Source organism: Chroicocephalus ridibundus, chromosome 2 (genome assembly GCF_963924245.1).
Source record: "Chroicocephalus ridibundus chromosome 2, bChrRid1.1, whole genome shotgun sequence".
In the NCBI taxonomy this organism is placed as follows: Eukaryota; Metazoa; Chordata; class Aves; order Charadriiformes; family Laridae; genus Chroicocephalus; species Chroicocephalus ridibundus.
In genome coordinates, this window is record NC_086285.1 from 150,187,328 (window position 1) to 150,212,207 (window position 24,880).

The 24,880-nt window shown below is 41.2% G+C and overlaps 1 pseudogene; it reads left to right on the forward strand.

The window, feature by feature from the left end:
- Positions 1–813: 813 nt before the first annotated feature.
- On the forward strand, positions 814–15,168 carry LOC134510878 (programmed cell death protein 10-like; annotated as a pseudogene).
- Positions 15,169–24,880: the final 9,712 nt, after the last annotated feature.

Below are 24,880 nucleotides of genomic sequence, written 5' to 3' on the forward strand. Positions count from 1 at the left end.
TCTATTGTACACCCACGTGCAAGTCTGTTGTGCTCTGTTTCTCAAACTCCTTTTCCTTTTCTTCCTAGAGTAACTTTCAAGATAGTCTTTATAAAATCATATTTTATTGAGTCAGCTGAACCAAATGTATTTTAGAAAGCCACGTGAATTCCTGCCCTATTTCAATTATTTAAGCCACAATATATTATTTAGTGTTCTGTGTGTTCATTTGTTTTTGGGCAATCAATCTATGCATATCAAATAAATGACATTCTGATTTGAGTGCTTTTTTTTAAGATGGTATTAAGGGTTACTCTGGAAAAGAACTTTTAGAGCTCATAATACTTTGTGTATTCCGAGAAACTATGAATGGCTCTTTTCTGTTTTATATGATAGTTTAATTTCAGTTCTCTCAGGCAAATATATACTGTGCAATGCAAAAGTATCATCTAACTTCTCAGCAGTGTAAATTTAATGAAAGTGGGTTTTATCTGTCTCTTTAAAAAGGGTGGCACACATCCTCCCTAATATGACCCAGAGGTGTCCATCCCTTTCGTTGGGCATTACATGCTCTCTGGGCAGCTACCTGAGCCCAGACGCCTGAATGCTGTGGAAGGGGTCTTGCTGTGGAAGGGGTCTTTGCATGCTCAGGGGAGGAGCTCCTCTTCCTTCCAGTCTGATGGGGACTCTGTTTTCGCACTTTTTGATGCCTGTTTTTATTTCTCATACCACAAGAATGAGACAACGCCTCAACAACTCAACAAGTCCGGACAATGCCTGGTGTGTGGTAGCAGCGGCGGATGCTTCCTCCTCGCGGGCGCTTCCAGTGGGGCGGTGAAGCCCACTCGAGAGCTCCGCGGGTTGGGGGGGAGGACAATATATTTTCCAAGCTCTTCAAGTATTCTTGCACAACGAGGAAAAAGAAGAAACATTTCAGTGAATGAAGAGTTTTTTGGTTCTATAGTGTTTTCCTTGAGAAGTGGGTCTTTGAATGAGGATGACAATGGAAGAGATGAAGAATGAAGCGGAGACCACTTCTATGGTTTCCATGCCTCTCTATGCTGTCATGTACGCTGTTTTTAATGAGCTAGAAAGAGTAAATCTATCTGCAGCTCAGACACTGAGAGCAGCTTTTATTAAGGCTGAAAAAGAAAATCCAGGTCTTACACAGGACATCATTATGAAAATTCTGGAGAAAAAAAGTGTGGATGTGAACTTCATGGAGTCTCTTCTGCACATGGCAGCTGATAATGTAGAAGAGTATATGATTGAAAGAACAGAACCAGAATTCCAAGATCTTAATGAAAAGGCATGAGCATTTAAACAAATTCTTAGTAAGATTCCTGATGAGATCAATGACAGAGTGAGGTTTCTTCAGACAATCAAGGACATCGCGAGTGCAATAAAGGAACTTCTTGACACAATAAATAATGTCTTCAAGAAATACCAATACCAGAACAGGCGGGTGCTTGAGCACCAAAAGAAAGAGTTTGTAAAATACTCCAAAAGTTTCAGTGATACTCTGAAAACCTATTTTAAAGATATTGAAAAATTTATTTTTTTCGGGGCCAGACAGCCTGGGTTTAGGAAAGGGAAGTCCTGCTTAACCAACCTGATCTCTTTCTACGACCATGTGACCTGCCTTCTGGATGCAGTTTAATAAGGCCAAGTACTGGGTCCTGTATTTTGGTCACAACAACCCCAAGCAACACGACAGGCTTGAGGAAGAGTGGCTTTAAACTAGATATGAGGGGGAAGGGGAGATAACTGGGCCTGTCAGGAATAAACCCAAGGGAGGCATGCCAGGGCTTGAAGGATGGTGGACTAGCGAGGACTCTCACTCTGCCATTTCATTTGAGAGAAGGGACAGACATTTAGAAATCATGGAAGCACCTGAGAGGGGTCTGGTGGGAAAGGTGTTGGAATCATTAGCACATTTGAAGTGCATCTATACCAATGCACGCAGTATGCGCAACAAACGGGGTGCTTGAAGCCATGATGCACCAGGAAAACTATGACATAGTGGCTATCACAGAAACGTGGTGGGATGCCTCACACGACTGGAGTGCCACAATCGATGGCTACAAGCTCTTCAGGAAGGATAGACAGGAAAGAAGAGGTGGTGGAGTGGCCCTGTATGTTAGAGAATGCTATGAGAGCTCCGAAATCAAGTATACTGATGAAGGGGTGGAGAGTGTTTGGATTAGGTTAAAGGCCAATAAAGCTGATATCGCTGTGGGAGTCTGCTATAGACCTCCCAACCAAAGCAGTGAGGTGGATGAAGCTTTCTATAAGCAGCTGGGGGAAATCTCACGGTCACTTGCCGTTGTTCTTGTGGGGGACTTTAACCTCCCGGATATCTGCTGGGAATACAACACAGCAGAGAGGGAACAATCCAGGAGGTTCTTGGAATGTGTGGAACATAACTTCCTCACACAGCTGGTAAGTGAGCCGACCAGGGAAGGTGCCCTCCTGGACCTGCTTCTTGTGAACAGGGAAGAACTTGTGGGGGAAGTAAAGGTTGGTGGCCATCTAGGGCACGGTGATCATGAGAGGATCAAATTTCTGATTCTTGGGGAAACAAGGAGAGGGGTTAGTAAAACTGCCATCTTAGACTTACGGAGGCCAAATTTTGACTTATTCAGAAGACTGCTGGACAAAATCCCTTGGGAGGCTGCCCTGAAGGATATAGGAGCCCAGGAAGGCTGGACATACTTCAAGAGAGAAGTCTTAAAGGCACAGGAGGAGGCTGTCCCCATGTGCCATAAAAAAAGTAGGCGGGGAAGAAGACCAGCCTGGCTAAATAGGGACCTTTGGCTGGACCTCAAGAACAAAAGGAGAGTCTATGACCTCTGGAAGAGGGGGCAGGTCTCTCATGAAGACTATAAGGATATAGCGAAGCTATGCAGGGATAAAATTAGGAGAGCCAAAGTGCAGCTAGAGCTCAACCTAGCTACAGCTGTTAAGGGTAACAAAAAATGTTTCTATAAATTCATTAACAACAAAAGGAGGATTAGGGAAAATCTCCCTCCCTCACTGGATGCAGAAGGAAACACAGTCACAAAGGATGAGGAAAAGGCTGAGGTGCTCAACGCCTACTTTGCCTCAGTCTTTAGCAGTGGAACTAGCTGTTCCCAGGGCACCCAGCCTCATGAGCTGGGAGACAGGGAAGGCAAGCTAAACGAGGTCATCACAATTAAAGAGGAAGTGATCAGTGACCTGCTACGCCGCTTGGATGCGCACAAGTCTATGGGACCAGATGGGTTACATCCAAGAGTACTGAAAGAGTTGGCAGATGTGCTCGCCAAGCCACTTTCCATTATTTACCTGAAGTCATGGCTAACTGGGGAGGTCCCAATGGACTGGAGGGTAGCAAATGTAGTGCCCATCTACACGAACGGCAGAAAGGAGGATCCGGGAAACTATGGGCCTGTCAGTCTGACCTTGGTAGCAGGGAAGGTCATGGAGCTGATCATCTTGAGTGCCATTGCAACTCATATAATGGACAAGCAGGGGACCAGGCTTAGTCAGCATGGGCTTATGAAAGGCAGGTCCTGCCTGACGAACCTGATCTCCTTCTATGACAAGATGACCCGATTATTGGATAAGGGAAAGGCTGTGCACATTGTCTACCTAGACTTTCGAAAAGCATTTGACACTGTCCCCCATAGAATTCTCATGGAAAAAACTAGTGGCTCATGGCCTGGATGAGCATACGATCTGCTGGATCAAGCACTGGCTGGATGGGCGGTCCCAAAGAGTGGTGGTCAATGGAGTTAAATCCAGCTGGCGGCCGGTCACAAGTGGTGTTCCTCAGGGCTTGGTGTTGGGACCATTTCTGTTTAACATCTTTATTGGTGACCTTGATAAGGACATAGCGTATATCATCAGCAAGTTTGCAGATGACACCAAGTTAAGTGGGAGTGTTGATCTAGATGAGGATAAGGAGGCTCTACAGAGAGACTTGGATAGATTGGACCGATGGGCCAATGCTAATGGAATGAGCTTCAACAAGGCCAAGTGCCGGGTCCTGCACTTGGGCCACAACAACCCCATGCATCGCTCCAGGCTTGGGGAAGTGTGGCTGGAGAGCTGCCTGGCAGAAAAGGACCTGGGGGTTCTAATTGACAAGCGGCTGAACATGAGCCAGCAGTGTGCCCAGGTGGCCAAGAGGGCCAATGGCACCCTGGCTTGTATTAGAAATAGTGTGACCAGCAGAAGGAGGGAGGTGATTGTCCCCCTGTACTCAGCACTGGTGAGGCCACACCTTGAGTATTGTGTCCAGTTCTGGGCACCCCAATCTGAGAGAGATATCGAGGTGCTGGAGCGAGTGCAGAGGAGGGCAACGAAGCTGGTGAAGGGCCTGGAGAATAAATCTTATGAGGAGCGATTGAAGGAGCTGGGACTGTTTAGTTTGAGGAAGAGGAGGCTGAGGGCAGACCTCATCACTCTCTACAACTACTTGAAAGGCCATTGTAGAGAGGTTGGTGCTGGTCTCTTCTCACAGGTAATTAGCGATAGAACAAGAGGGAATGGGTTCAAGCTGCAGCAGTGTAAGGTTAGGGTGGACATTAGGAAAAAATTCTTCACAGAAAGAGTGGTCAGACACTGGAATAGGCTGCCCAGGGAGGTGGTGGAGTCACCATCCCTGAATGTGTTTAAGAGTTGTTTAGATGTGGTGTTAAGGGATATGGTGTAAGGGAGAACTTCGTAGAGCGGGGTTGATGGTTGGACTTGATGATCCCAAGGGTCTTTTCCAACCTAAATGATTCTATGATTTTATGAAGGCTGTGGACGTTGTCTATCTGGACTTTGGTAGGGCCTTTGACACCGTCCCCCATAGCATTCTCCTGGAGAACCTGGCAAATCATGGCATAGACAAGTGTACTATTCACTGGGTTAAAAACTGGCTGGATGGCCATGCCCAGAGAGTTATGATTAATGGGGTGAAATCCTCTTGGCGGCCGGTCACCAGTGGTGTCCCTCAGGGCTCAGTTTTGGAGCCAGTTTTGTTTAATATCTTTATCGATGATCTAGATGAGGGGATTGAGTGCACCCTCAGTAAGTTTGCAGATGACACAAAGCTAGGTGGGAGTGTTGATCTGCTTGAGGGTAGGAAGGCTCTACAGAGGGCCCTGGACAGGCTGGATCGATGGGCCAAGGCCAACTGTATGAGGTTTAATAAGGCCAAGTGCCGGGTCCTGCATTTTGGTCACAACAACCTCAAGCAACGCTACAGGCTTGGGGAAGAGTGGCTGGAAAGCTGCCCAGCAGAAAAGGACCTGGGGGTGCTGGTGGACGGCCAGCTTAACATGAGCCAGCAGTGTGCCCAGGTGGCCAAGAAGGCCAACAGCATTCTGGCTTGTATCAGGAATAGCGTGGCCAGCAGGAGCAGGGAAGTGATCGTGCCTCTGTACTCGGCACTGGTGAGGCCGCACCTCGAGTGCTGTGTTCAGTTCTGGGCCCCTCTGTACAAGAGGGACGTGGAAGTGCTGGAGCGTGTCTAGAGGAGAGCCACCAAGCTGGTGAGGGGTCTGGAGACCAGGTCACATGAGGAGAGGCTGAGGGAGCTGGGCATGTTTAGCTTGGAGAAGAGGAGGCTGAGGGGAGACCTCATTGCCCTCTACAACTACCTGAAAGGAGGCTGTAGAAAGGTGGGTGTTGGCCTCTTCTCCCAGGTGAATAACGACAGGACCAGAGGAAATGGTCTGAAGTTGCGGCAGGGGAGGTTTAGATTAGACATTAGGAAGAATTACTTTACTGAAAGAGTGGTCAGGCACTGGAACAGCCTGCCCAGGAAGGTGGTCAAGTCACCATCCCTAGAGGTATTTAAGAAATGCCTAGATGTGGCCCTTCAGGGCATGCTCTAGTGGCAGAGATTGTAGGTTGTTTGTTTATGGGGTTTTGTGCGTTTTTTTTGTGTGTATAGTTGGACTCGATGATCTCAAAGGTCCTTTCCAACCATGAAGATTCTATGATTCTATTCTATGATTCTATGTGGCAGTAATGGAGATCAAATGCACCAAAAAGCAACAATAAGACCAGATTTCCAGGCTTAAAACCTGTAAGGAAATTTCCATTTTGGTGTAGCTGTGGAAAATGGAGGACCTCTGGCTACTGGGAGAGGAAAAGGCTCTTTCAGGGCAAACACACCGAAAGACACTGACACCAGGATCTGGAATATCGTGGTGAGAGGAGGAAGATGGCAAGAACTCATGGGGTAACTGATGGGACAGTGGGACACCTGTGGTCACTTTGGACAGGGACAGGACAACAAAGGAGCATTCATGTGGAGCAACATCAAGCACTGCCCACTGTCTTTCCTTACAAGGGAGTATTTAGACCTAAGGCAAGGCAAACTCTTCTACTGTTATATCCTCTTACAGCGACTATTAGTCCTGCCATGAATAGTGAAACTACATCTTAGAGGTGTCTATCCTGGAAATTTCCATGCTGTAAAGTCCGCAGACAGATTTTGTTGTCATTCAGAGAAAGTGATTGCAATTTAGAAAATTCCTGTAGCAGGGTAGTATTTTCTTCCTAGGTTTAGGAAAAAAAAAAAAGCCAAACCAGTTTGACTTGTGGTAGACTTGAAAGTGTTATGATTGGACTCGATGATTTTAAAGGTATTTCCCAACCTCAGTGATTCTATGAGTTGTAAGGCAGACAATAGCGTGAGAGTAAGTCAGTCAACCACTTTTCTTGGAGAAAAGGTTTATCAGAGGAGAAAACTGACAGGATGCAAAATCAATAAGTTAGAAAAACCTAACCAAAAATCGCACTTCATGCATTTCATGTGAGGTTGTGGGCCAATGGTAACTGGGTAACCATGTTTTATTAAAGAAAAACTAATAGCTGTATTTTTTAGTAGATCCTGCTGTCTTTGCCAGATGGCAACAAAATAACAAGCAACACTGCTGATGGAAGCAAGAAAATAGGGACATGTGCACCTGCTCTTCCTACTGCTTCAGAGATAAAATATTACTCATTTTGCCAACCATGACTGCATTAAGTGACAGTTTTGCCATGAGAAATCATCACTTGCTTTTTATGGCTTAAATAAAAATATAATTCTCCTCTGATAGCCTGAGACACTGCATAGTTACAGAGTAAACATCCTGTATGCTTCCAAATGCTGGCCTGTTTGGTTACTAAAATCCTTTGGAGCTATACCAAGAGGCACATGGCAATTCCACCTTCATCTGCGCCCTGTCTTTGACTTCTGTGGTTTCTGGAAAGCTTGGGAATTGAAGTTGTTTCTTTTTTCCCCTTCCTCATGTTTTTCTTCTTTCAGTCTGTATATACTTCCTTCCTTTCAGCTTTTTTGGGATCATTTCTTTTCAATAAAACATCAGAGAGCAATAACTTTTTTATTGTGAAGCATCAGGGCTGCTCTAAACGTCTTTCCTTGTGGGTCTCTGGTATTTCATCAGCAGTTTCCTAAACTGGTGTATTTTTCCCTATTCTGTCTTTAAGTGTCTGAACATTGCTGAGAATCTATCACTAAAGGTATCTCAGGTATTGAGATGGCCAAAGCCACAGAAAGGCACCCGCAGAGAATTTCCAGCAACTAATTCCCATAGATTCCAGTGGCATCCTGTGACCACGGTGTTTCTAAATACATTATGAAGCCCTTCTAGTAATCTAAAAATCTATTTTACTGACACTTAGTATTGAACCCTTGGCTGGGCTAGTCTACCTATATTTGACTGTTAGTATATAGACTATATTGATAGGCTATTGGCATATCTATATTTGACTTCATAGGTATAACTGTTCATTTTTTATCTCATATTTGTACTTATGGTTCTCACAGTCCAGCCTCAATCCCTGTCTAAGATTGCATGCTAGTGTCCAGTTTCACTGCTTTATAACCTCACAGGCGTTAATGTTTAGGTACATGGAATTAACTGCTTCTGTGAGAAGTAAACCACTATTCACACCAGCTGAGTGCATATGGTCATGTTTTCCTTTCTATCTACAAGGATATGAATAAGCTTACTGTCTCACAGCAAAATGGCTAATCCTTCCACTGAATTTGCAGAGTCTTATTCTTTGCCATTGGAGCCTACACTTTCAGTTCACATGGATAAATGGTGGTATGCTGTCAATGTCTGGAGCACTTGCCAGTGTGTCGGGCACTTTTTTTAAACACTAAAGAGTCTTAAAATTATTTTTTTACACCATCTCTGACAGATATCAATCTGTCACGTCTTACAGAAACTCAAGATCTAGTAAAGTGTGCTTTCTGGTCTCAGCAAAACAATGTCAACCTTAATGCCTACTGTGCTGTAATAAAACTATCCCCGCTTCCATCTCAGTTTATTGACCTCTTTCCAAGTAGGAGTACAAAACAGCAGTAGTAAAGAATAACAAGTAGTAAAGAAGAAATATAGAAAAGCATACATTTAATTTAATTGTTGGTCTGATGGCTGTGTACCTGAATGGAAATTATTCTGGTATCCAAGCCTTCATTTTAAATGAAACCAGGAGCCTCCTTTCTAAACTCCCACAGATGGTGAAGCTTTATTGAGCCAAACAATATTTTCTTTTAATAGCAATACCACTCTATTGCAGATAGCAAGTTGTATGCTTTAGAGAGAAAGTAAGTGATTGAGCCAACCTCCTCACTCGGAGGGCTGCTTTGGGTCACCGCTGATCAACTTCTGTGAGGAGGCTGAGGTAGACACAGTGGATTAAAATGGTTCTTTTTGTTACTCCCAAGTAAGTTCTGTCCTGCTGGTGGCCATGGGGATTTGCTGCTATCAGTCTAGAGCAATTTTAAGTGGAATCCTGAAGGGATATTTTTTTTTCCCCATGGTAGGATCAGAGTTAATGCTTACTGATTCTGTTCAAATTAGAGTGATTTGAAATGAATGCTGTTAGGTTCAGAGGTCAGTATAACTATGAGCTGAATTGGCACAGACATCTTGTGGAAAAAGGATGTTAAAGTGGCCATATTTGGACTTTCTGAAACATTTAGAAAAACATGAAGAAAAAACAATGAAGGCAAAACGTTAATGAAAGCTGTCAAACTGTTGGGTTTTCTCCTCTATTTGGCCATGGAAGATCACACCAAAATGTCCTGATTCAAAACAGCTACTTTATTTCTCAGTTCCACAGATGAGGGCAGCTCCATTTTGACATGCTCCCGGGATGGGAAAAAATGAGGTGAGAGCTGTTTTGTGAAGCCTCTACTGCTGGGGTACAGAAATATCTGATTGGATCAGTACACAATTTTGAACAGCATCAAGCCTTTCATTACACTTCTTTTGGGTGAATAATTAGAAAAAAAAATTCCTTTGGTTAGTATAGTCTGAACTTCCTTCAACTGGCATTTGAATGGCTCTTTACCTGATGGTCTATGAATTCAAGAAGGTAGGAGGGAGACGACGTGCTCAAAATGTCAGAGGAGGCATGATTGCTGTGGCTTGTGCACTCTGTACAATTTCCTAGCCTGAGACATCTTCCTTCTTTCTTCTTTAGAAGGAATCTCTTGGAAAACTAAAAAATCTTCTCTCTTGATTCTGTAACTAGAGTCTCGCTACAAAGTTTTGAGAGTCAAGAAAGCTGTAAGTCTTATACCACAGGAATCATCCCTAACTATGACAGTAACTTAAAAACAACCCATTGAACAGAACTCTATGTTTTAACCTCTCCGCACAGCAAAGCAGCAAAGCTACTCATTTGATTCTGCCTGCTTCCCTTGCTGTCACACTGCCTGGCACTTGACCCCAGCACTGTTCAGCAGTGGTTCCCTGAGCACAGCCTACCTTGCCTGCAGAAGCTGGCAGAGCTGATGCTGTTTTGGACCCTACTCCTTCCCACGTCCACCTCAGCCATGGCTCTGGTCCAGGGCTGATAGGACTGGCACAACCCTCTGGGTTTGCCTGAGCCTTGCAGGTGTCTCTGCACTGTACTCCACCGTGCTCCCTGCTCCGGAGGCATGGTGCAGAGGTGTGGGAGACAGCAAGTACCTCGCAGAGCTTGTGCACCTGGTCTCTATGCTTGTGCCTTATTGGAGAAAGGTGTTTCACCATGCGCTGTAAGCTTGAGCTCTTGGATACATCAAACGTGCGGTATTTCACTGTGGTTAGAGTGCGTGGCTGTTCAAACTCCCAAGCGCTGAATTCATGCTGGAAAAATGTCAAAAAGTGTTAATCATGTTCTATTATGTGCAGATACTCTTGAAAAAAAGGGTCAGACAGGACTTTTTCAGGAAACAGCTTTCAGGAAACTAAGCAATGTCCGTAAGACAGATTTCAAAGCAGAACATTCCACTGCAGGTGCTGCTGCAATACACATTTCAACCTGGGACTGAAAAGCAGTGTGAGAATTGCTTTTACAGGTCATTATGAATTAAAAAAAAATATAATCAAATCATTGTTTGTGGACATTTCTCACACAAGGCTGAGGAGGGGATTGTTGGTAACACATCCAAACACAAATACTGTGTTAGGTTCCTATTTACACAAGAATAACATTACAAAGGTATATGTAACATACCATTTGTGATCATGTTAATAAACGGTAAAATCCAGGTGAACAAGTGCTGAAGGGATGCTTTGTATAACTTGTACTTGACTTAGTGTCACAGCTACGTACAGTAGCTCATTTAGAATAAACAGCTACTATACAATACTACAAAATACCATATAGCAGATCGATGCAATGAACTAACATTGTTATATTCAGCAGACATGTTCTGTAAAATTTAATTAAAATTAGTCTTATGATAACTATATTTTTTGTAACTTGTTTTGAAGGAAACTTAAAATTTGCATAATAAAATCCAATAGGAGGAAAAGCTTTTGATGTGAATTTTCCTGAGAGCTTACTGGTTTACTATCTTTAGAAAACACATCTGCTTTAATAATATATTTCCATTGGCTTTATGCTCATCCATATAAATAATTGCTCATACACAAGTAACCAAGCAGTCAATACTGTGAGCCCCTGCCCATGAAGGGGCTCTTCAAAGGCAGCAAGTTCTGATGAAATCAAACTAAAAGAAGTACTTAAAGAAGTATCAATTCTAAAGGATAAAGGATTTATATTTGCTACCTGGAACTCAGAAGCGTCGGAGTTATGAGATAAAATAACGTGTAAAGCTATGTACTTTGCCTTGGGACAATGGGGAGAGAAATCTACATGTGAGATGGAGAAGTTTGGTTCTCATCTCTGACCCTATTGGAGCAGTACCTCAACAGAATTACACAGAATGAAGAAGAGCATTTCTAATCCTGAAATGCACATGGTCTTCACTTCATCATTGTGCTGGTCCTATGCCCAGGCTGGTCAGTCCCATGGGGACACCTCTTACGTATGAAGTTAACCATATGGAGGATGAAGACTTTCTGAGAGATTTCTATGTGCAAACCTGTCTTTGCCTTTCCTTGATGGACTGTAGGCAGTGAAACATGTCTCTCTTCACATTAGGTCTGTGTCTAAACTCCTGTTACAGTAAAAGGAGCTCTAAGCAGCATGTTCAGTAGAGTCAACAGAACTAGTCAGCTCACCCTAAAACAGACACCTATATGCGACTAAATAGTCTTGCAAGCTCTACTGACTGTATGGGCTGAGGGTGCAGTTAATTTGTCCAAATAAATGCATCTAATATCTGTCATGTGACAGGGCATTCTCTCTGGCCCCCACCTCCTCCTTTGGAAGATCACAGGTCTCCCTCTTGTCCTGTGTTGTATCTGCCTGACCTAGGATGTGCTAGGCAGGCCAGGGTGCCTCAGATGTCTACATTTAGGCAATTGAATTGGAACGTATTGTCTTTAATGACTAACACACAGTTTAGATACTACCGAAGTCAAACACATTCAGGTGCCTATAGCCTGAGGCGGAATCTCATTTTAGGTACTATTATAAAAAATTTGCAGTTATAGACATCTTTAAGGACAAATACTTATTTCATGCATGTTAGAGACACCCTTTCACGTCTAGCATGCGTTGCATTTTGCCTGCTTTAGTTTTTTGCCTGAGGAGAACTGAGCTGTGCCCAAGGGCCTACTCTTTTCCTGCTCATGAAAAGAATTTAATGAATCAAAATCAGCTTTTGAAACCTACAGTGTGGATGTCCGAAGCTACCCACCCCGTGTGTGTCTGCATGCAGCACTGTGTTTATGGACTGAACTGGCCAGAAGTCACGGAGGTCAGTTTCTCCGTTGGTGCTGTGCAACTGGAGAAATCCTGCAGAGTCCAGGATCAGCCCGAGCTTTGTCACTGACACAAAGGGGGAAAAAAGACTAACACAAGAAATATGGTGCAGTGCTGAAAGAAATACACTTAGGGGAAATTATCCAAAGACTGCAAACTATCTCCTAAATTAGCTCTCTTTTAATTGCTACTTGTTTTTAGCACTACAACAAAGAATCAGTATTTGTATGCGACACAGACAAGCATCCCAAAGCTATCAGCTCTATAAAGATTAGGAGACCAATTAATTTTCCTCCTCTCTAAAGCAAGTATAGAAGTGGTGTTATCAAAATTACCACTTTAACAGATTGTACGTCACAATGAAAGCTGATAAAAATCTAATACAAAAAACTATTTTAATATACTGCTGCTGCAATATGCTGTTATTGTTTAGTATCCAATCTTGAAAATAATCAGTAGATTATCACAATCGCTTTGAGCACAATTTATGCCAAATGACAGTTAAGGAGACTGAAAGTGTCAAAAATCAGACTCGCAGTGTGTTTAGATTGTTTTTTTATTAAAGGTATTAAAAAGATTATATGCCCTGGCAGGACAGGGGGATAAATTACTTCCTGAATTAATTTTCTGATGAAATATTCTAATGAAAGCTGTTAATTTTGAAGTTTAAAGTTCCTGGTATTCCTGCAAATATTAGAGTAATTTTACAAAACTTATTCATAAGCATTAGTTCTTTAAGTGTTCTATTTCTTTGATAGACCGTATACAAACAATTAAGGAAAGAACTGTTTCTCTTGCCTTGAATGGTCAAATATGACTCTGAAATGTAACTGGTAGAGTCATAGATCCTAATGCTTTTTAGTTTGCTATAAAAATTATCATAGGGATCACCTAATAATAGAAACAAGCAATCAATAGTATTCAACTGCAATCCACTAATCTATTCCAATACCTGGGTACCTAGCAGGGAATTGAATTGACTTTTAGAAAATAAAACTACAAGATCAGACAATTCGAGAGATATTTCTTGTCTGTGAAAAACTCCTTAGTCATTCTGTTGTAAACGTTGTAGGCATGACAATTCTGGGGTACAAATCCCACGTTTTGTGCAGTGTGTCTAAGAACATACAATACACATGGATAGTTAAACGAAGTGTATTAATTTTAAGAGGAAAATAAAATCCATCTGCCTGTAGATGTGATTGGGTTTGAAAAGTTCTTAAAAAACTCATATGAAAATAAGCCAGTGTTTGACTGACACTTCCTTCCACAGTCACACACACATCACATGGAGTGCAACCTGAGCATCACACGTCTGTCCTAGCCTAAGACACTGACACTCTTGTCACCCACCTCTGCACAACCAAGCAAGACTGCTTGCCTTTTCTCTTCAACGTTTTGATTTCTCTTCAGCTTTCTGATTGATATTTTGATTCTCTGTATCCTCAGCTCCTACGTTCTCTCAGGTCTTCTAAGCTCCCTCTGCTTGATTAACTACATATGTGCCTGAGGTCAATTTATCTTGATTACTCATATCTGTAGTGCAGTGGGAGGAAGGCCCAGCACTAGACTTTTTAGCCAATGACTCCAAAGGGAGCTCTAAAAGTTTTCCTTAATCATCTCACAAGGCCTATGAGAAGTAAATAGATATTTTTATCTGTAAGATGCTATAGTTTGTATTTTATCAGGGAAATATGCAATAATGTCAAAGTAAAAAATACACTTTCTCTTGTTTGAAATCAGTAATAGTGACTTATTACAAACTAAGAACTTTATTCTGGATAGTTTAAGTCAGTAAGGTGTTTTCCAGCATTGCTGGAGTAGAATGGCTGTAAAAGAGTTAAAATTAAAAAACTTTTGAGTAACTTGATTTCACAGAGTAGCCTAAGATTTTAAGATGTTCTTTGTTCCAGTTTGTAGTAAAGCCCTTACGTTTAAAATAAACCAAATTAAAATCAACCTCAGAAAAGAGGAAACAAGCAAAATCTTTTTTTGAAAGACTTTGAGTAAATTAGTTTTGACTCAAAAGTTCTCCCAGATGGGTCTGAGGACCTGGAAGCCACTCGTCCCTGGCTGAGCTGGACCTGTCCTGTTTCTGGGCCAGCTGGCTGCTCAGGCTACCTGACTCTCCAGTGTCAGGGCAGTAAGGAACATTTCCAACACAGGTTCTTTGAAATCAATATATTTCCACAGGATATTATGCTTTAGACAAATCAACATTTGCCTATCAGAAAAGCTTTCCATTGGAAAACATCCAACTGGCCTTTTTTCAGATGACAACTACTATCTGGAAAAAAAGACAGGGTCGTATCTCTATCTTATATCTGAGATCTTCATCCAAGTGACAGAATTTGAGAGTTCTGCCTGCCAAAGTCTTCAGAAAAAATCAAATACAAGACTATACCCAAATGAGTACTAGTGGCTCAGCGTAGGACATAAAATTTGGTTTCTTTGGCACAATAGTAAGAACTTTACTGTATTTGTATGACAGTGTTCTTCATGTTGCTAAATGAAGGACTGTACAGACAAAATTTTAGAGCAGGGGAAGGTTGTTCTATCTGGCCATCATTAGAAAAGTGGCTGCAGCTGTGCCCATGACTGGACGCCAGTGAGATTAATCAGCTGAACCACTGACATCTGGTTATAGGAAAACTACAACTAGGACATGGAAAACCAGCTGGAATATAAAATCTGAAGTGCTCACAAAGGCTCATAATTCATCTTTCAATCAGAAGAAAATAAAGAGGTTAATACAGATGTGCATATGCACAGGAAGAATAAACAAGAAGCAGACATGGCTTGGTACCTGCTAGAGGCACAAGCTGCTCAGTGCAAATGTGCACATTCCCCATTTGTAGCTTTTCGTCTTGCGTCTCCTTTTCTCCCTAGTGAAGACATCCTGCAATTGGCAGGTTCATCCATTTCTTTATTTCAATTTCTTTTTTCTTTTTTTTTTTTTTTGTTAATAGATCAGTTCCCCTTTCAGCCTCTTCTGTCTGTGACGAGTGTCCTGACACAAAGTGATGAAACCACTGCCTGCAGAGTCTGACCAAACAAGGGAGTATTAAAGAGCATCCACAATGATGAGAAACTTTAGTTTTTGCTGGTGACCACAGGATCGCTACAAGATCTATGCAATTCATGTATTCCAGTCAAGCCCTCAAACACGGCACAAGTGGTGGGTAGGCTGGTGCCACACAGAACTGAATACAACCTGTTAGGTCTTCTGGGCTTGTTGTAGAGAATTTTATCCGTGTATGTGAAAACCGTACTTTCCCTGTAGTCACAGTGCAAGTGCCCAGAGCTCTGAAGCCCCTGCATTTTGGATTCAATGAAAGCTGCAGCCTTTTGCAAGCAGCCACGTAGAGGGTGGATTTCAGTCTCATTTTTCTTGACAATTATTTCCCACGCAACCGACACAAAGGTCTTAAAGAGAGGATTTGGGGCTGAAAGTTTGTGATCTGAAACTATATGACCTGGGATCTGAAACTATATGACTATAAGACCTGGGAGTCCTGGTGGACAACAGGATGACCATGAGCCAGCAATGTGCCCTTGTGGCCAAGAAGGCCAATGGCATCCTGGGGTGCATCAAGAAGAGCGTGGCCAGCAGGTCAAGGGAGGTCATCCTCCCCCTCTACTCTGCCTTGGTGAGGCTGCACCTGGAGTACTGTGTCCAGTTCTGGGCTCCCCGGCTCAAGAAGGACAGGGAACTGCTGGAAAGGGTGCAGCAGAGGGCTACCAAGATGATTAGGGGACTGGAACACCTCTCTTATGAGGAAAGGCTGAGGGATTTGGGTCTCTTCAGTCTGGAAAAAAGACGTCTGAGGGGTGACCTTATCAACACTTATAAATACTTAAAGGGTGGGTGTCAGGAGGATGGGGCCAGGCTCTTTTCAGTGGTGCCCGGGGACAGGACAAGAGGCAATGGGCACAAACTTGAACATAGGAAGTTCCACCTAAACATGAGGAGGAACTTCTTTACCCTGAGGGTGGCAGAGCACTGGAACAGGCTGCCCAGAGAGGTGGTGGAGTCTCCAACTCTGGAGACATTCAAAACCCACCTGGACATGTTCCTGTGTAACCTGCTCTAGGTGACCCTGCTCTGGCAGGGGGGTTGGACTAGATGATCTCCAGAGGTCCCTTCCAACCCTATGATTCTATGATTCTATGATTCTATGATTCTATGATTCTATATTTGGTAACAATTGGACCTTAAAGTGTCTAGTTTCAAAGACAGGGCCGATGAACAAGTGACACAGAGTGACAGGTCCCCAGCGTTATCTGCTATCTGGCCTCTTGCGAAGTGCTAGTGCCTCCACTTCTAACTCCAGGCTTCAAGTTTAAAGGTTTGGGACCAGAGCCTCGCACGTACATGAGCCTCACACGTACAGTTCTGCTCAAGTCTAGGAGTGAATCATCCAAGAGCTGACACACTGGCCGTACCAGTCCCTAAACCAAATATATGTTAAATACCATTACTCGCTTAACCTAGGAGAAAGCTCTGAAGCTCAATATACTAAAGTTCATCTTAAACCCTTTCAGAGGCTATAAAAAAATTGAGGGAAATATTTTTGAACAGTCACAGTTTTGCTCTTAAGTCTTTGAAAAAAATATCCAGACAGTTCTTGATAAAGAGTTGAATCAGATAGGGTGGTTTCTTCTGCATTTGTAATAATTTTGTGGGTATAAATCAGTTTTTTTGTCCTGTTTTTGGCGAGGAAGACAGATGGATATGAAGTCTCTATGTGCTTCACATAGTTATGCTCCTATAAATATCTTCAGATATAAATATCCAATAGCATAACAGAAATGGTAAAATGACTGTCACTGATGGAGAAGAAGTTAATATACATTAGTATGTATACAAACACACACCCATACACAAGTGTATGCACAACAGAGTAGATAATATGTATGAAAACGAGAAGAAATTTCATATTTGATTTTTTCAGACACCAGTTTATGTTGCTAACCAGAAATCCTTTGGCAATTCTCTTCAGAACAACAAATTACTTTTGAAGAACCCTATGTTGATAAACACTTGATAAATGAATAATGTATTCTTGTCAGCAGCAGGACACATACACTTATTAAATTATGAGCTTCTGCAGAAATTAATTTGAGATGCAAGTTACTGAAAGCTGATTTTGTTGGTAATAGCTAATAATTCTCATAAGCTAGTGGGCAAGTAAAATGCACTAAATTACATTTTGGAGGCACAAAAATATTTTTTTCCTTCTGAACAATGTTTGTAAATTTGAATTTTAAAATAAACTTGCTAAATGAAGCAACCAAGTGGATATTCAAAGGACGCCATACTAACTATGAAATATTAATGCAACAAAAAGATTGAAACAGCTGTAATCATGGAAGGACTTATGTTTATGTTTGAAGTTAACTTTTAATTTTAAGCCTATTTTAGAACCACAGATTACAAGGTAAAGATGGGAAAGTTAGTGGAATGTACACTTTTGAGTCACACCTGAACTTTCATGCTGGTGAAATAAAAAGATGTAGGAGTTTTGATTTGTATTGAAAGAGACATTTAAGAGAGATGAAACTTTGAGATGAATTGACCCCTCGTCTCTGACTAAACTCAGCTGCAAAATGGCATGACCTAGAAATGCCAGGCTATTTAATCTGGTTTAGCAAAGAATGGTCCCCAAGGAAATGGCATGATGGGGGCTGGCATGCTGCCCAAAGGAGGTGCCCAGGGACCACCTCAGCGCATCAGTTCCTTCAGCATGCAGACTTTCACTGGTGCTGGTTCCCTCCAGAGGTTATTGCGGGGTGGGACTGGCAGCCTCTAAAAAAGAAGAGATTTGAATTGCTTATCTCAGGCCACAAAACTGTAGATCGCTCAGGGTAGTAACTTATACGTTGCCTTTCACTTAACTGTAACCGGTAGGAGGGCTTCTAATGCTAACTTGGAGGTTTGCTGTTTTCCTTGCCGGTGCGTTCCAGTGGACATCTACACATTCATGTTTCATCTGAATTCCCATCACTTTGTCATCAATCTCCTGGCTCATTCATTGTCTTTCCATACTTAGAGAGCCCACTGGTGTTCTCTCTCCGTGAAAGCATGGTTCTAGTTTAATCAAATTACCTCTCAGTTATCTATCAAGTTTAGTAGCATAAACCGCTCTTGTGTTCAGATTTTAAGATGAGAAAAGGTCTGTCTGTGATGAAGCAGCTATAGTTACAGTAGCCCTAACCTTCATTGCAACTTGTAATCTCTAGTATAAATTTTAGACGTTTCCACCAGTGTACCTATTCAACCAAGCAAATCTGGGGATTTAAAAATTAACCCTTCCCTTACTGCTGTGCAATTAAATAGATAGATATAGTCCTATTACAGAACTAATCTCATATAGCTCCAGAGTGCTGCTCTGGATCACTCAATTACAAAATTAGGCCTGGTTCTTTAACAGGAAATTAGATATTATTGCATAAAAGTTCTCCCTCTTGCCTCTGAAGGAAATAGGAAACAGCCAAGATGTTTTTTCCTCTATCACAAGATAGTTATTCCTATGTTTACCAACACTTTTTACTATTCAAATCTAATTTAGGGACATCCATTGCTTTTTCACTATAGCCGGTACAGGACTTTATGAGAAAAGCCCTTCAGATCTGTCATCAGCTAAGGAATCCTTTAGTCAGAACTCCAAACCTTTCTTTGATATGAAGAGGCCGGTCACATTGCAGAAAATTTATCTGCTGATACTATTTCTGTTATGCTTTTAGCAAAACACCAAAGGTCAAAAGCAGCATAAAACATACAGCATTTTTTAAAAAGTATGAATGTATTAATAATAAAATTCCTAGATGTGACCTGCTCTGGTATGAGGTTGAAGAGCTCTGAAATGCCATTTCTGAAGGAAGCACCTCCCCCAACACTGTCCTTTTGGAGTTGAATCTAATAGCTCATAAATTGGCACTTTTCTGATCTGAATTTCCATTTTCACAATTGCAAAGTGGGAGGTTTCAGAACAGTGCTATTAGAGAGAACATACATACCATAGCCTGAAAATAATTTGTTTGCTTTTAATAATATTTAATAATTATATTTTAATAATATTTAAAATATAATAATAATATTATATTTTAATAATTATATTTTAATAATATTTATTTTAATAATATTTGATTACTTTTCAATTATAAAATATGACATGGTACACTAATACACAATGTATTTTTTAACATTGGAGAGATGAAATATGGGATGAATGGTCTTGTGAATATGCAAAACTGGATTTAAGTGTCAGCAGAGTAATCCAATTGGAAAGAGCAGCTGTTTTCCCTTTAAGGCAAACATGTAAAGCAACAGATGTGACTCAGCATGTACAGAATAACAAAAAAAAACCCCAAACCTTTAAAAAGCTTACACTTCTACTGCAAAAAAGATTTCACAAGAAGTTCTCTTCAAATCTATGATTCTGTAGGGAAATTTAAAGTTAAATGCTTACATGTGGTTCTTTTGATGGGACATAGAAACAAGAGGCAAAGGGCAGGGCAGAAGAGAAGAGAAGAGAAGAGAAGAGAAGAGAAGAGAAGAGAAGAGAAGAGAAGAGAAGAGAAGAGAAGAGAAGAGAAGAGAAGAGAAGAGAAGAGAAGGGAAGGGAAGGGAAGGGAAGGGAAGGGGAGGGGAGGGGAGAGGAGAGGAGAGGAGAGGAGAGGAGAGGAGGGGAGAGGAGAGGAGAGGAGAGGAGAGGAGAGGAGAGGAGAGGAGAGGAGAGGAGAGGAGAGGAGAGGAGAGGAGAGGAGAGGAGAGGAGAGGAGAGGAGAGGAGAGGAGAGGAGAGGAGAGGAAGAAGAGGGGAGGAGAGGAGAGGAAGAGGAGAGGAGAGGAAGAGGAGAGGAGAGGAAGAGAAGAGAAGAGAAGAGAAGAGAAGAGAAGAGAAGAGAAGAGAAGAGAAGAGAAGAGAAGAGAAGAGAAGAGAAGAGAAGAGAAGAGAAGAGAAGAGAAGAGAAGAGAAGAGAAGAGAAGAGAAGAGAAGGTCTCCAAAAAGATACTATGAACAAGATACTGAGCCAGCCTTGCTAAACCACTTTCTTAACCAAGATTTCAAGCAAAATGGAAGGAGGCTAAATAGAGTACAGGGAAAAAAAAACCCCAAAACAAAACAACTTTTTCCTGCAATCTCTACAGTAAGCAGCTTTTCATTGCTTCACTATCACCTTTAAGAGTCATAATCACTGGGTTTAACTCCTGTGTCTTGCATCCTTCTCTAGTCCAATGATATATTAGTCTTGCAAAAAAAAAAACAATGCGCCACTGCAATTGATGGATGCAGAATCTGTATTTTGTTTTACATGCTCCTCAGGATGAGAGATGCAAATCTGGGTCTGATTGGGAGGGGATTTTTCCTTCATGGTTGCTTATAAAATGCAGGGTATTTTTTCATTCTAAACCAGGAAAACTTTTTTCTAGAATTTCCCAAGGAATGGAAAACACAGACTTTCGACCACCTTTAGATTAATCAATCTCTCCCCAAACTTCAGTCTTCTCACACTCTGAAAGACTGAGCTTGCCTTCTTTGATAAGCTGGGATGGGGACTGCGATTCAGAAACACAATTTAGGCACTTCCATACAGTGAAAGCAAAGAATTAGGCAACTGAAATGAGGTTCACAGCCCCCAGAGTCTGTGATGGAGAGGACACAGGCGTCTTCTGCAGTTCTCATTGCTGTGGATGAAGATAGAGGAACCCACGGCTGCTCTCTAGGCTGAGCGGTGTGTCTGGGGAGAAAAAAGTCATCATTTGGGAATAGGCATTTGACTGTCTCTTGGCTGTGTTCTGTTGCACTCTAAGCTGTAATAACAGCCAGTAAAGAGGAGGAGGTGTAAGGGGGTGTTCAGAGAATATCTATAGCTACAGCGCACCCTTCCCCGCTCTGTCCCTGTTCCAGGACATCTCCCTTCCAGCCCTTGGGCTCTTTCTAAGCCTTTCAAGGCTCAAAACTGACAACCACTTCAGTTAACTCTAAACCAATTCTGGTTTCCAAAACCAGTAACTGCAAAGAAGAAACAAATATTGTTGTGATGATATCTATCTTTTTCTCAGAAAGTATGAGTGTCCTTACAAAGTTGAAAAGATGGATTCCTCTCTGCTTCAAAGGGTTTTTCTTGTCTGACGTAACAACTTCATCATTTGGGTAAAGCAGAAACTGGGGGTCATGGAGCTGGGCAGCATCCACATTCAGCATTTTGAAGCTGGTGGGAAGAAGCACGGTTCTGGAGCTGGTGATATATATTTCCTTTTAGAAGAGGAATGGGGCTGCCTAGAATTCCACTTCTTGATATATTTTTTTTTTTTATTCTCTGGTTGTTTCATGCAATATGCATTAGCAGTCCCTGGGGCAAGGACCTAAAAGAAGGTTTCCCTTCTGACATGGATTTTAAAGGAGAAATTATATTTTGTTCATCTTTATTTCATCTAGATGTCACTACAGGGCAGAGTCAAGGTTGTTTGGTACCTCCAATAAAACATTCTTGTACTTGGATAAAAACCATCATTCTGTTCTTTTAAAATGTACAAGGAAGTCCTAAATAGAATACATTAAGCAAAGCAGTGCCTACATGGATAGACAATACATGTAGCTCTACGTTTTACAATATCCTTGTTCCTATACTGGTTGATGATTTATTAAATATACCACTGTTATTAAAAATGGAATGGCTTTGACACTGCTTTTAGCTGGCAGAAATTATAGTTCAGCTATTCCAGCTCCTCAGCCATGTTATAAAATTGGTCCACCATAAGGTCCAGAATTAAATTAAAATGAGGCATAAAGAGCAGCCTAGTGAATGTTGCCAGGTGACCTTCTGAAATATTAATACAGCTTGACCTAAGCTTTATTGCTTTAAACCTGCAACTCATGCAATTTCACACAGGCAGCCTAGTCTTGAGATAAAAACCTGATGAGTAAGAAAAAATGGCTTGATTTTCCACATGGATTTTGTGCATGGGTCGGTTGTTTGTCCCCCAAGGGACTGTATGAACCTTGTTGCTTCCTCTTGGTCTGCCCAGGTTAGATGCCCTGAGGTTTACTTTTGATTTGAGTATTTCTAACAAACCCAGTGTAAGGACTGCCTGAAACACCACATTTGTCCTTTAGGTAGATCAGATTTTCATCTATTTTATTAAGGAGAGATTTCTGTGATTTCCCACCATACTTTCTGTCCGTTGGCTTAGTATTTCTTATTGCTTTATTGTCCCCTGCCTTTCAGTGAACCCAAACCCCTCTTGCTGCTTTGAGATGCCTTATAGCTCTAGGTATTTCTATGGAAGGAGTGCTCTACCAAAACTTGCTTCAGCCACCCTTGGCATACTTTTTTATTATAGTAATGTGAATGAAGTTCTTTCATAAGCAAATCCCTTATATTGGGGAAAAAAAAAAAAACAAAAAAGGAGAAAATAATTGGTACCTGCTTTACAGCGCTTTTTTGTGGCAGAGTCGCATAAAGATCCTATCAGGCAATTAAATTTTAGGTATCTATAAAATATAGATACCTCTATAAGAGTATAGATACATATATAAAATATTCCGGGATTTCAAGAGATTTGTGGCAGCCCTCACTCTAAGATCTCCCTCCCTTTTCCCATGCTGCCGCCTGCTTTCTGTCAGCACAGCTGCCGGGGCTGGCAGAAGGATCTGGCTGAAACACAGTGATTTTGCCTCCCTGGTGGGCACCCCGCTGCCTGGGGACAGACGAGCATTTCAGCAGCCCGTGTGCCGAGCAGGGAGCAGCTGGTCGGAAACGCTGACTACAGGGGAACATCTGAAACCCTGTTGGTCTCCAGAAGTTGAGCACTAATCCGTGTTTCAGGAAGGCATTTTGCTCCCTGTGTTTTATGGCCTGGGAAGCCTTTCATGTGCACGTATTGATTTTAGGCACCTCAACAGTGTGGCATATATTTAACGTCTGGTTTTACGGATCACAGTTTTGCTACTGGAATCTACTTTATGTACCTGAATACTTTTTTTTATGTGGCCCAGCATAGCTTTAACCAAGAGTTTAAAGACTGTCAGCACAAAAAAGAACATATAACAAAGAAAGAATGGTTAAAGGCTTTCAGCTACAAATATTTTTATAAGAAATACTATTTCACCTTAAAAAAAAAGAAAGAGTAGAAATGTTTCCATTTTGGGAATAAATACCTGAAAATAAAAGCCAGGTGCTGCACTGAGAAAGATATTCACGCTGAGTTTTGCTCTAATTCAAAATCTGTCTATATATGTATTTGTGATACTTCATTGGTTTGGTGATAAATAGAAATAATACAGCAGTGAAAACTTTTAGGATGATGGGAAAAGCGATTTTTCTTTTGCAGACTCCTAGAAAAGGATAACAGTCTTCAGAGACCAAATAAGCATGTGAATGTTTAATCAGAGTTAAAAATTACAAAAAGATACAATTCATTAAAGGTATGCAGACAAAATGCTCACAATTTTCTATATGGCTATACTATGGTATAGCAAATTAAATAATTTAAAAGGTTAACATAATAGAAGGAGGAATATTTAAATCCTTTTTGAAGACAATAGCCATATCAACAGAAAAACTCATGCAAAATTCCTAAATTAAAACCTATACAAGAGCTAATTATTACTGTAAGTTATTGTACATAACATTGTAAAATCTTTCCATGTTTATCCCAAAACATATGCAAAGTATTCCAACTTGTAATTCAATTGGATTTAAGGGAGTACAACGACAAATTCTTTCTAATATTATTTTTACATTTTAAGGAATGAAGTAATATTTGTATCTACCAATATGCAGACTAGTATCATTGAAGATAAAATATCAGTGTTAAATATTAAATAGTCATACACTGTGTTTTACAAGAAAACAATTATTATTATACCGTAGATACTTGCGATTAGAGCTGTCTTTAAAGTATTGACAAGTCAATTAAAAAAACCACGTATCCCAGTTATTTCTTTGATAAATCAGTTATTTTTTTAATTATTTTTTGTACCTCTTGTATTTTGAAAAACATGACTTTTATTATGATTGGAAAATCAATATACCTATACATAAGGGAAGTATGAAAACTGTTGTTAGAATGAGAGAGGGAGGGAATTTTTTTTGCAAAATGCACAAAAAGGTCATTTCTCACAAACTGGATCCATCAGTCTGACTCACTGTCGTTGCCTCACAGTATGATAAAGTTGTTAAAGATACATGCCCTAGTGAATGAATATGAATAACCAATTTGATCCTAATACACAGATAAACTATATTAATATTCTATTAGGTGTACTAAGAAGATCAGAAGTAGGATTTTCCTGTTGGACTGTAGCATCCTTTGCATGCAACTGTAATCCGAAATACAAAAAAATTTTATTAAAGCCAAAGTCCCTAGCACTTTTCAAAATGGGGACCCTATTTTCATAAAGACATCTCATCTCTGCTCTCATGTTCACTGACATCTTCATTCCACCAAAAAAAAGGACTAGTTGTTTATACTGATTAATATGAGGATCCACTCCCCAGTTCCCTTGGGCCTGATCTGAACCCTCTCCTCTTTTACAGGAATATCAGTACTGATTGGAAAAACAGTTTTTGGCCAGACTGGAAAACCTGCTAAAGTCAATGGGCTTTCTTCCATAAACATTGCCAGAATTTCCCTCCTCTATTACTAATAATAACAGTAGCTGCATATGTTTTTGTGATTGTAGAGGACTCTCTTTCAAGGCAGCTTTCAGAGCACACAGGTACAG